General features: G+C 30.8%; 1 long non-coding RNA gene across 1 annotated transcript; it reads right to left on the bottom strand.

Moving 5' to 3' along the window:
• Positions 1-10,746: 10,746 nt before the first annotated feature.
• LOC142322808 (uncharacterized) lies at positions 10,747-13,488 on the bottom strand. Its single transcript, XR_012755937.1, has 3 exons — positions 12,906-13,488; positions 12,149-12,240; positions 10,747-11,009 (listed from the first exon to the last, which is right to left on the bottom strand). It is a non-coding gene; the product is annotated as an uncharacterized LOC142322808 (long non-coding RNA).
• Between the last annotated feature and the right edge of the window lie 22 nt (positions 13,489-13,510).

Here is a 13,510-nt window from a genome sequence, read left to right as displayed (position 1 = left end):
CACTGACTACAGGCTACATTAAAACTCCAAGGCTACAGACGACCTAAAAAGAGTTTAGATTTATGTATTACTCTAGAGTATAATATGCACGTGATGATGAATATATTAACCCCAGAACCACGTATTATGCCAGTCAGATAACTTGGTTTGTGCTGAGAAATTCTACCATTTCCGAAAAGGTTGTACAGAAAAAACATTTGTGAAGTTCCAAGTGAGACTTATACAAATCACACATTACATGTGTTTTTCTCAAATTCATTTTCACAAATAACGTTGATCTTGCATGAATTTAAAACCTCATTCTGATTTTGTATTTAAGTTTACTCGCATATTAAAAACAAATAGGAGGATTCCTGAACCTGTTGTCATTATTGACCTCAAAAACTTCATTTTTAATTTTTTATCAACATGTAAAAGAATGACTGCCTCTTTCATGTGTCAATTTCTTTAAAAAAATTTCTTATCTTATCTGCTTGTTGTGAGTTATTTTCCTCTTTGTTTTACACACTAAAATGGTTAAAAGTGCTCATAACCTTGAATATAAACAGAAACTAACATTTTGAAATACATGTCTCAAATCGTTGTTAATATTCCTATTATATTCTCAAATATATTCTATTCACAATAGAAAATAGTTTTGAAAAGTATAGGAGCTGCAAAGTTAAACAATAGAGGGCAGAGACTTGAGATGCCAGGTCTCTTACCATACTTTGAAATTCGATCTACTTCTGTACCACTTTAACTCTTTACTGCTATTATTATATTAATGCTATTGTCGGTTCACAGCTGACCCAAAAATTGAAATTCTCACAATATTAAATTTGTTTTTTTGGTTGACAAAATTATTGACCGTATTTGCAATGCAAAAACATACAAAGGTGGCTTTTTAGTGGTTTTATATAAAATTTAATTAGATTACCTGATTGTAGCATGTAAAACATCATATTACTACTTAATATACATTATTTCAAATATCTATCATTGCATTTAAGAAATAAAATATTCAACATAATGTTTAGAATATATATAAATTAATAAAACTAATTTGATCTAAATATGTGATATATGTATGAAAATTACTAACGTGTTTTTTGATAAAAAGATTAACATTTTTAATGATTTTTTTTTTCTAATTACCGACTACTAATGAAAGTTTTTTACCTGTATTATAAAATAAACAAAGTAATTAAAAAATTAAATAATCGAAAAATCTTCTATGTATCATGAAATTTGAAAATGTCTGATTCTTGAATGAAATGTATTTGTAACAATAAATTGTGATATTTCAAAACTAACTGGAGACAAATATGTATTGAAAAATTTTAAATGAAGAAAAAAAGTATTAATTTTATTCAAGATCTTCATTTTTGGCAACTATTTCTTCTGATGTTATTTGTAGTTGCATACATGGTCTCACACTCACTACAGACGTTGAGATGTTTGTTGTCATTGATTGATGGGCACATATGACATCGCCTGTGTTTTTTCTGTAGCAATTCATGTTTGATTTTTCCTTTTTTAATTTTTAATACATTTCTAATAATAAAGTCAGAGATGTTGAAAGTCTGGATTCTTCAAGTCAACGTCTCATATGAGTTAAGGAGAGTGATTTTCTTAAAATATGTGTCCATATTTTCAGGGCTTATTTTTCATGAACATTCAAAAGGTGCATAGATCCTGAAAACTGACAAGCATCTTTTCTACAATTAGATACTTGGAGGGAGAATAATTCGACCTGCAATTTGAGATTAACATTTTAAATAATTTGAAAATATGAGCAGTTTTGTCACCATCTTGTATACTGGAGTGTACTTTAGTGCCGTTAAAACTAACAGAAATACAAACCGCTGAAGGGACACGGTTTCCCTGAATATAACACTTCCAGTTCCATCACTTTCTGTAGATTCCTCACATCTTCTTTACTAGAATTAAATATACCAAATAAATACAGTAGTCCATTAAAGCTTTTAATTCAATATTATGAGTGTAATTAACAAAGGAAGTTGCAGAGCATTAGTTTTAGTGATAATTTAATAATTTTATGTTCTAATATAATGTATAACATTTCATCACTAAACAGTAATTCCCAATAATAAATTGAATTAATAGAGATTCAAGTTTTTAGCAGTTTCTTTTATTTGAGAAAGATGAGTCCTAATAACCTAAGTTCTTGAACTAATAAGTTCAGTACTCAATTTATAACAATTTTTTTTATAAACAGACTTTCGTCTAATTTCCTCTTCAACAATTCATCGGATACATTCATCGTGTTTTTGTTTTTAATTTCACATACATTGTCAAGACTTTCTATGTCACATTCACTATCGCTATCATATTCACAAAATATAGATTCACGGTCCTACAGATCATCAGTTCATTAAGATATCTTCAATTTCATTTTCATTCAAGCTTTTACTACATTCACAAGAGGTACTTATACTCGGTAAACTCATAATTTGTTAAAAATGTAAAAAATACAATGACGGTTTTATTACCAAAAAAAAAAGTAACATTGCTACTATCATCGGTTTGATTGTGAACTCTCGTAAAAAATAAACTTATAAGTTTTCATTGTACATGGCACTATAGCTGGCCTTGAAACACCCTTGAATAGAGTGGACAATGAAATCAGGGAAGTAGCAACTGTCATTGCAACATAGCCAACAAAAATATACCTCTCGGGTTAAAAATGACCAGATGACAGCAATTAAGAGTTAAATGTGTAATTTTTCCTCTATATTTTGCATATCATAAAACTCCCAACCACAGTTTTACACCATACAACAGGGCTGAATGAACCACTCCAGTCATCGGCCTCTTCTGCTACGTGGGCAGCAGATGTTGGAGGAGAGATAGCACATGCAGTAAACACTCTCGCCCTCACGAAGCTAACTCCCTAATGTACGTCCTGCGTAGGACGAGACACACGTCCACAGTGCCGCACCTCCATCCTCAGATAGAATCCAGTTCGGACGGCGTTGCAGTGCATATGGCTCTGAAACTACGGCTATGTCCATGTCCATCTCCACTATGTGTCTGGCAAGCATATCCTGTGCCAGCACACAGTGGTTCATGTTTAGTTGAACTACTTTCATCTGCTTGTCGATTGCTGTCCATTCCTCCTCCGGTTCTCCTTTACTTTATTTGTTCACCACTTTGGGGATGTTACGCTGCCAGTCCAATGCCCCTTGACGTTACATGAAAGGCATTTTGGCATGCTGCTGCAGTCTGCCGCCTGGGTTCCAGCTGCTCCACAGTTAAGCCATGCAGCTGACCTGTCTGCACTCTTGCAGTTCCTTGAGACACGCCAAACTTCAAGGCAGCTGTAACATCGCTGAGGGCAGTTTACAACATCCACCCTAACAACCTGACAGGCAACCTGTCAGATGTAGGATCAGGCATCATTGCATCTGTACTGATCTTCGCAGGTGTGGCCTCCACGTCAATATGTTTGATAAGTTATCCTATTCCATTTTGCTGTTACAGAGATCTTAAACTGTCAAAATGTTCTACACTTCTTAGCGAGTCTGTAGACACATTGCATGAAAGTGCAAAAATTTTGATGGGGGGTGATAGTGATGAAAAAATAATTTTTTGGGGGGGATGGGGTATCGCCCGCGAAAATGGGAAAGTGGGGTGGAGCTACCTTGAGGATCTGGCCTGAAACCCTAAGGATTTTGGGGCCGAGAGCCTAGCATCTACATAATAGGGAAACAGCTGTTTCCCTATGAAAATCCCTTGTGAGACTTAGAAAAGTTTCTAAGTCCCACTTCGATCGGTTTGAATCTGCTGCCAGATCAAAGAGATTGAAGAAGGCTTCAGATCCATTTGCTTGGTAAAAAAGCAACTAGGTGGCAGACCTTTATGTACTAGGAAGTTCTTGACCACGTGGCGATTTTAAGGTTAGCCATGTGCTTGTTAAACTAACTTATTTATCCTATTAATTATTGATCAATAGTTTCTACCAGTTTATAACTTCACATTATTTCTGAAAATAATATTATCTACTAAATTAAGCTATAAGTAAACTCTTTATAGTCAATATAACACGTTACTACTCACGTTACTTGCTAAAGTTAACTTAAAAATCTTATAACTAGAAAAGTAGCACCAGATTTCTATGATTTACTTGTTTTAAGCACGTGTAATAGATGTAAACAATTATAGTATAATTGTTATAGATATAAAACATAATTGTATTAAAAGCAAAATTATTAATCAATAAAATTTTTACAAAATATTAAGAACTGTTGATTTCAATGCAGAAAGTAAGGTTCTGTTGAGATAGGAATCAAAATTCTTATTCCATTAATTTTTTAACTATTTATAATATCTACAATTGTAAGAGAATTGTTACAATTTAATTCTCCAACTTAGATGGTACTATAATCATTGTCTAGTATGGAGTGAATAGCTGAAGACAAAGAATTTACGCTACAATAGAAACGGTGATGAAGGAGGACATTCTCCAACTATCAACTGGCATAAGTAGATTTTTTTTAGTTATATTATTTTTTTTATACAAATGAGTGATCCCTCTAACTTAAAGTTTTTTTCTGAAAATATCACTAATACATATTAAACTACATAAGTATATTCTTACTAAGCAATGTTATGATAACACCAGAAATGATGTAATTGAAAAATACTTCAATCGGTCATACATATTAATACATTCCACATTTACTGACAATATAGCAATGGATTTAGAACTATTATTCATATATTGTTTAAGTGAATAAGTTTTGTTGTTGATCCTAGCCTAACAAATGTCACCCTCAAGTATTTACATTATCATTCTATGAATTCCTTATCAGTACTGAATTCAAGTTTAAGTATTGATGGCTTATTACAGTATCAGATTCTGTTACATCTTGCATATTATGTTGTGTGAATTTAAAAATCTAAATTACAAATTTTTTGTTTGCTCAACTTAAACTAAAAGTTCAGATGTGTTAGAATTACAATAATTCTGTTAGTAAACTATTTCATAGCTATAAAATTTTATTCAATTACTAAGAATATCAGCTTCATTAATTCCATTATCAGTGATACTTGTTATGCAGACCCATATCTTGTGGCCTTTTTCATAGAAAAAATATTTTTATTGCGTTTGCAAATTTAGCACCACAACTCACAAAACCAATAATATTTTAACTGCTGTCTAAAACAGTGATCATTGATGCATTGCAGTTATGCGAGTTACACAATTTTTAAGTCCTGTCATATTCTTCATTAATTAACGCTTAATTTTGTTAATTCAAATTACTTTTTACCTTCAGTCACAAGCCCCATCAGAACATCTTTTAATTATGAATAGGATAACAGTTTATACTTTAAACTGTTTTTTTTGTCAGAATCACAAGGTTCTTCATTGTTTCTTATTTATCTTGTACAAATATTACTAAATCATTATTCATAGTTATAAATATGTAGTTTAAAATATAAACCCGAGTTTCATTAGATTAGTAGTTTGTTTTATTCTGATATTTCATCTCGAGTATTAAAAACTATCACGTAAAAAAAAACCCTACCATTGTAGGGTACTATTTTACTTGTAACAATATTATTACAACACACGTATAATTTATTTTTTTTTACTAATATTTAATCAAGAAATATGGATTATGTAGAATTACTAGATGTAATATGCAAGCTTATTTGAAGAAGTCCAGTCACTTCTTTCAAGACTAGGAATTGAAGTGAAAACTTTTCATTGATGAGTTAACAAATTTAATTTAGTTGAGAAAAACATATTGATTTGGGTATGTTAGTGGTTGATAATTTAAAAAAAATAAGTGGAAATCAGATGAAAGAAAATTTTATAGAAGGGGACTCCCCTTTTCTAGTTATTTTATAACCTTATAATTGCTAGAAATTATCTGATGGACAGGTGAAATCTGCTGTAATATAGTTTCACTGTTTAAGCTGGTTTGGAAGTTGAAGTCTTAGTAAATGCAGTTCTTTTATAGGAATTTGAATACTAGATCGTGGATACCGGTGTTTGGTGGTTGGGTTTCAATTAACCACACATATCAGTAATGGTTGAACTGAGACTGTACAAGACTACACTCATACATATCATCTTCTGAAGTAATACCTGAACGGTAATTCCTGGAGGCTAAACAGGAAAAAGAAAGAAGATGGTCACATTTAGTTGTTAATTGTTATTAAAGAAATTTGCTAACACATAAAAATGACTACGTGGAGTTAATCAATTCTATCTATTCTGATTATGTGTCCTGATACTTTGTCATTTCGATATTGGTTTACAACAAATATTGACGTGGTCAATTATTTTTTTAAACAGATATCATATTTTTAGAACAGTTAGGCACATTTTCAAATTTTGTTGACTTTGTCAGTTTAGTAGCATACCCATGAGATAATATATATACACATACTATAAAGGATTGTTCTATGAGAATCAAGTTGTAGTAATGTGGAAGTATTTATTTTAATTTCCTCAGTAGGCTGTTATGACCTTGTCAAATGCAGAACTGTCATTGAGGATAACACATAATTCTTTTTATCATCTTTTTAAAAGCATCTTCCCTGAAGTAGTTATTCTATCATAGAACATTAAAAGCCAAACTGGAATGGATCCTGTTTCATCAATATACAAAGTGATATAAGACAATAGAAAATATTCAGAGATTTAATACAGTTGGGAGGAGACTGGATATTAAAGTTGATGAACTGCCTTTCCTGGTTTTAAAAAAAGAGTGATAATGAAATGGAAGTGAATTTGAGTGTAAGCTGCTCATAATTTTATTTTGTCTTCAGTCATTTGACTGGTTTGATGCAGCTCTCCAAGATTCCCTATCTAGTGCTAGTCGTTTATTTCAGTATACCCTCTACATCCTACATCCCTAACAATTTGTTTTACATATTCCAAACGTGGCCTTCCTACACAATTTTGTCCTTCCAATATTAAAGCGACTATTCCAGGATGCCTTAGTATGTTGGCCTATAAGTCTGTCTCTTCTTTTAACTATATTTTTCCAAACGCTTCTTTCTTCATCTATTTGCCGCAATACCTCTTCAGTTGTCATTTTATCCACCCATCTGATTTTTAACATTCTCCTATAGCACTGCATTTCAAAAGCTTCTAATCTTTTCTTCTCAGATACTCCGATCGCCCATGTTTCACTTCCATATAAAGCGACACTCCAAACATATACTTTCAAAAATCTTTTCCTGACATTTAAATTAATTTTTGATGTAAACAAATTATATTTCTTACTGAAAGGCTCGTTTCGCTTGTGCTATTCTGCATTTTATATCGCTCCTGATTCGTCCATCTTTAGTAATTCTACTTCCCAAATAACAAAATTCTTCTACCTTCATAATCTTTTCTCCTCCTATATTCACATTCAGTGCTCCATCTTACAATTCAGCTAAGGGTAAATAAATGTAATGTGGACAACAAAGTATCCAGCACCGAAGCCGTATGGTCTGGAAGCACTCATGATAGCTGGATTTTAAAACCCAGCATAATTTGTAATGACATTTGTAAATTTAGATCTAAATTCATCAGGTTCTATAAGTATTTTCCAAATTTAAAGCAATATTACACAAACAAGTTGCTCTTCAAAACTTTTAATCTTTTTTTTATACAAGAAGAAATTTACAATTTTCTTTTGGAATGTTGAGTATAGGATCCAGGTCAACCTTTTCTATCCACTTCTTCGAATTTTTATTAATCAATCAAGTTGCTGTTATCACAACGGTAATGACTTTACTGAGTTCAGTCTGTAAATTTCCTTATACTCTATTGCCAGAGGGTTGTACTTAGTTATTTTATCTACTCAGCCTTAATAATATTGTGATCAGATATCAATGAGAAGAGCAGTCTTTTCTTTAATGTTGTGGAGAACCACGTCTGGCCTATTCGCAGCAATAATTTTATCAGTATTTACCGAGAGATCTAACACAGTCTATAGTGCTCATTTTCCAGCACAGGCCTCGCCTTATATTCATAACAAGGACACCCTGACATTCCTGTCATCTACGAGTCCTAATTTCAACGCCAACGCCTGATGAACAGTGTTTAATGTAAGATCGTGGTGATGCAGATTTCCTTGTCAGCCAGACTGGCGCACTCAGTTATAAAATGATCAATTATCTCCGATAATTGGTGACACATCCCGCACTCATCACTGATTTTCTATGAACTGCTTGTAATTGTTCATCGCAACGACCTTATCCTGGATGGCATGTAAAAACCTTCAGTTTCTCTAAATAGAAGTCCGTCCCTCAGCCAACGCGTTTATGCGACCTTATTAGCATTTTCGTGGGAATGGACAAATCTACCGTGGAGCGCCTTAGATTTCCATGCTTGGATCCTATGTCTAGTTGTAATGATACTATGTAGAAATTGTCAACATTCAGATTTAGAGGGGAGTAACTCTTGTCAGATGCAACTACTGCTTTGTCGAATGATGATGTTTCAGATCTGGAGAGAAAATATCACTTCATTGAAGCAATGTGTGTTACAAAGTGATTTTAGGTCGAGGAGGCCTCTATCATTTTCTTTAAGAGATATTTAGACATTTGACTTCGGATTTAGGGTGATGCATTCTGTATTTTGTCGGCGATGCGCGTACAAAGATGTTCATGTTTCAAGATATCTGGGACCAATAAACATCTCCTAACAAGTATATGAGAACATTGTTATTATTATTAAATGCTGGCTTAATATTTTTTTTTATTTTAATAAATTACAATCGCTTCTAAGAATTTTATGAAAATTTCAGTACATTTTTTATTTTTACATTAAACCACTTAACTTTTCCGTGAATGAAAGATTATTTTTAAGTATGTTGTGCAATATTATACGTATGTATATATATATATATATTTTCCAAGATTATATCCAGAGGTCGTATGTATTAAAGTATACAATTGCATGTGTTGGCATCACTGATCAATTTGTGGGAAAGCGTTGTTAGGAAGAGGTGTAGTAGACGTTGTAATTTTATTGTGTACTTGGAGTTTACTTTGTTTATCTGACTAAGTAAGTAATGTTATGCTATTCAAATATAAATCAATAGAATTTAAGTTTGAATTTTTTGTGTTGATCAATTATTGGTGTGAACTTTAACCAGTCATGTAAATTGTTCTAATTTTAACCCACTGGTCTGGTCTAGTGGTTAACGCGTCTACAAAGGTTGGCCTTATATATATACACACACACACACACATAATTCTAAAATGGGGCATACAAATTAGAAAAAGTTTTTAGATAACAAGAGTGTGGGCTGGTGGTTGAGCTTGTAATGGAATTTATTATTACCTTTTTGTATAGTTTTTGGTTGGGGATTCCTCCATTAAATCCAAAATGGCAGCTTCCAACTGGTGATGTTTTGCAGTAAACTTAATTAAACATTTTTATTAAATAAGTAAGTTATTTGTATATTTTTAGTCACAGGAACCAAGTGGTATAGTGAGTGTTCAAATCTTATAACTGGGAGATCTTTAGTTCTAGTTTTCATGATGTCTTATTTTTTTTTTAACTTATTTAAATAAAACACATGAAATAATGTTAGGTAAATATATTAATAAGAAATAGCAAGGTGATCAGGATGCAGAAAAAATATTTTTTTTAATTTAATTAAAAATTCATCTTCAGAGTAATTATTTAATAGTGCCATCACAAAAGAATCGATATCAAATATAACCTCATTCAAGCCACTATAAAACATAAAGAACAGTCATTAAGGAATTATAAGAAAGCTGTCTATGAGAGGTGTTTGGAAGAGTCTATTTAGTAATGTTGTTAAGTGTTTGATTTAATTCAGTAATATTTTGAAAGGATTTTGTTTGTCAAAGGTAAGAAGGAAATACCTTTGTCGTTATTTCATTCTGTTTCATCTGTTGTTTTCATGATTGTTTCTGTAATTTGCTGCAGTAAAATTAACCCTTGCTACCTTGTTATTTAATTTCTGGGTGATTTTGCATATTTTGATTTAATTATTTTGTTTGGATTTTTCAGTTCAAGTTGCTAGATTTTGAATTGAATTGTTACCTTGGCTTGTTGGTAGTTTAATGATCTTTTAAAGTACTTGCTGGAATTTTGCAATTGTCTTTGCTGTTGTGGCCTAATTTTCTATTTTTACCCTAAAACAAAGACTGTACAATTGCTATTTGGTAAGTATGTTAAATTTTAAATTGTATTTATTTATTTAATTGATATAGACAGGCATGAAACCCATGAATACAAAATCATATTAAAAAACCAACATAATTACATAACAAAATTATCATTCATAAGTTATCATTCATAAGGTATTAAGTGTACTTTACATAGTATAGGTGACATAGTAATAGATAATCTATGTAACCATGAAAATTTTGAAAATTATACCAATCAATGTAGTTAATATGAAAGTTAAAAAACTGCAATAAATTAGGATAGTCAAAATAATTACTAAAAATTTTAGTAGCAAATATTAAATCTGTCCTGATCAGAAATCTCTCAATTCTTGGTATTTTTAACAAATTAAAGATATGAATAAAGTTATGATTGGTAATAGAATCATAAAATTGGCATAGAATCACTGATTTTATATGCAGCACATGTAAAAAAAATTCTATGTGGTATTTCAGGTAATTTTAATTGCAAGTCAGCAAAAGGTGACCATACAACAGAGTTTATTAATTTTAATTTAGTACTTCATAAATGCATGACCTAAAATTTGTAGAGTCTCTTAATAAAATTTATCATTTTTAGTGACTTACAGTATTACCAGTTTATTCATTGAAGGATAACTTGCTATCAAAACATACAGCTAAGTCTTTAATAGAAGAGACCTTTTGTATTGCAGTATTATTTTATATTATTCAGCTGCACAATTATATCAACATTTTCAAACCTTCCAAATTGAATATGAAATTAATTTTTTTAAAGTTAGCAGAAATACTATTTTTGCTCACAGTTCAAGTTGATCGGAAGTAATTGAATATCAACTAGATTTGTAATCGGCTTAAACAATTTCATATATCATCTGCAAAAAATTAAAAAATGCGAATAGCATATGAATAAACAGTAATTTATAAATACAAGGAAAATTTGAGAACCCAAATGCATGCCTTGTCTTAATCCATATCTAACATAAATAGGCTTAGAGATAAAATTATCAATTTTAACATAAGGAATTCTGTTTGTACGAAATGGATATATCCAAGACAACAATTTATTATAAAATCCACACGCAGCAAGTTTTTTAATAAGTAATTTGATATTAACTACACCAATGGCACAACGAAAATCAGTATAAAATGCATCAAGATATGAAAGAATGATTGAAGAGCTTAGTTAAAAACTGTACAAAAAACACAGAGCGTTTCTTCACTACTAAAAGAGGATGATTATATTCTGGGCCTATGAAAGAGTTATCATTAACTCAAATGGCCTTTTCATTATCATTCTCAGTTAAAATAATGCAGGAATCATTACAGTTAAATGTAATTTTAGTTAAGGAAAAATCGTTAATATAGACACTTTCACATTTTTAAGCGAAAAGGTTATATAATATTGGCGCCCTTATTAGCATACTCACTTCAAAAAGCGTACAAGATGGATAAGATCTGCTGTTGTCATTTTTATTAGCAAATTTTTAAAAAAATCTTTGACAAAGAGTATTGCATACAATTTCTTTTTAAATAATTCTTAATAATTTCACTAGAGAACTGCTTCGAAAATTAATTTTTTTTTATAAGTAGTTTTGGTACATGACATTCAACAATATTACTGTATTAGTGTAGTTGTCGCCATGAAAGATGCTACTTGCGTTTAAACTGTTGTATATCTGTTAAAAAAAATCACACAATAAATGAAGGTGTTATTGGAAACTGCAGTTATTTTTTAACTAAATGGATTCAGCCAATTTTAGTTACCATCATGTATTTCAAAATGAGGGATGGGTCAATCCATTTGATGTGAGCCAAGGATGGTTTGACCAATTCAAAAAAAAAAAAATTGAAACTTACCCACTTGGTTCCACATGTCTCAGGATCTTAAAAGTATTCTTTTAAATTTTTTTTAGTAAATCAGGAGTATTTCGTATATTCCTTCACAGTGAAAGTTATTTAGTTTATACAGTCTTAATAACTAATTTCTAACGGTTTTATTTAAGCATTTTACCTGTGGTGGCCATTTTTGTTACGGTGCGCACACTTTTTTTTGTGATTGTAAGGGCTTACAAAAAGATTCATAACTAAAGAAAACCATTAGTCCTGAAAGGATAAAACAAAAACAATTTATTCATATTTTCTCAAGGTATAAGATTGTTTCAGTGGTTTATTTACATATCTCTCGTCTTTCTGTGAGAAAATTACCAATTAAGTTGAACATGAAAAATACAGAAATTTCACTTTTGGTCATTTTTTTCAAGAGGCAGTGATGGCATGCACATAATGAATTATTATTTTTATATGTAGGTATATGTTAGTAGTTTTATCATAAATAATATTAAAAACTAATTTTTTTACAAAAAATTAAAATTTTGGCTTTAAATAACTTTCATGGGGTTAGCAATAAAAATCTCTAATGTGGACAGCTTACAGTGTTTTTGTAGATTTGTATGGAAAATAAAATAGTGTGTTGTACTATTAAAAAATTTTAACCTCTCAAAAATCATGAAAACCCTGTTAATAGCTATATGATTTTGACTCTAAATAAGTTATCCAAGGGGGTTTGTTGTCTCCTTTGCACTTGACAGTTTTTATATATTTTTATATTTAGCGCCTTTGCTGTTGAAGTTAATGTTTTCAATATTTTTAAAATTGTTTTTTGTTACTTACATTAGTTATAGTAATAGTTTTTTTAGTAATTTAATTATAAATTAACCAATAACAGTAACCTAAAACAATTTTGATTTAAAAATATTTGTAAAACTTACCCAAACTGAGATTTCAATGAGTAGCCCACATCTTTTTTCAAGAATTCATCTTTATTTTTAATTGGTGTATTTTTTTGTAAATTCTAACAAAGAAAAACTAAATTGTAGCAAAATTTTTGTTATTCTTCAATGAAATAGCCTGTTTTTGTAGAAATGAAAGTTTATTATTTAGTGTGGTTGGCTGTGATATCTTTTTTAATAATTCTATTGGAAAAATGAACCCGCAGATCATCATTTTCGAGGCTAATATCTACCACTTGATAGTCATACACACAAGCAATAGAGTCTTTTTCCCTAAGTGAAAGTGGTGCAATACTTGACACCAGATGATCTTAGTCCTTGGAGTCTGAAGTAAAGTAACATCTTACAATGCCTTCTGACACAAGAACATATTTATTGTAGCTTCTAATACTTTAATTTTTATGGAAGTGATACACCCAAAATGCTACAACCAACATCCAATCGTTCAATTTTGTGATGTGGGGCAATATATTGCTCTTGGTTTTTACATTCGTGTAGATCTTTGTTCTGCTGAGAAAAAATACTTTTGAAACAGTTAACAGAAAAAGACTTTCCAGGTACTAAATTTAAATTTGGAAAAATGT

Source organism: Lycorma delicatula, chromosome 4 (assembly GCF_047948215.1).
Source record: "Lycorma delicatula isolate Av1 chromosome 4, ASM4794821v1, whole genome shotgun sequence".
Classification (NCBI taxonomy): domain Eukaryota; kingdom Metazoa; phylum Arthropoda; class Insecta; order Hemiptera; family Fulgoridae; genus Lycorma; species Lycorma delicatula.
This window is presented reverse-complemented; position numbering and strand designations above follow the sequence as displayed.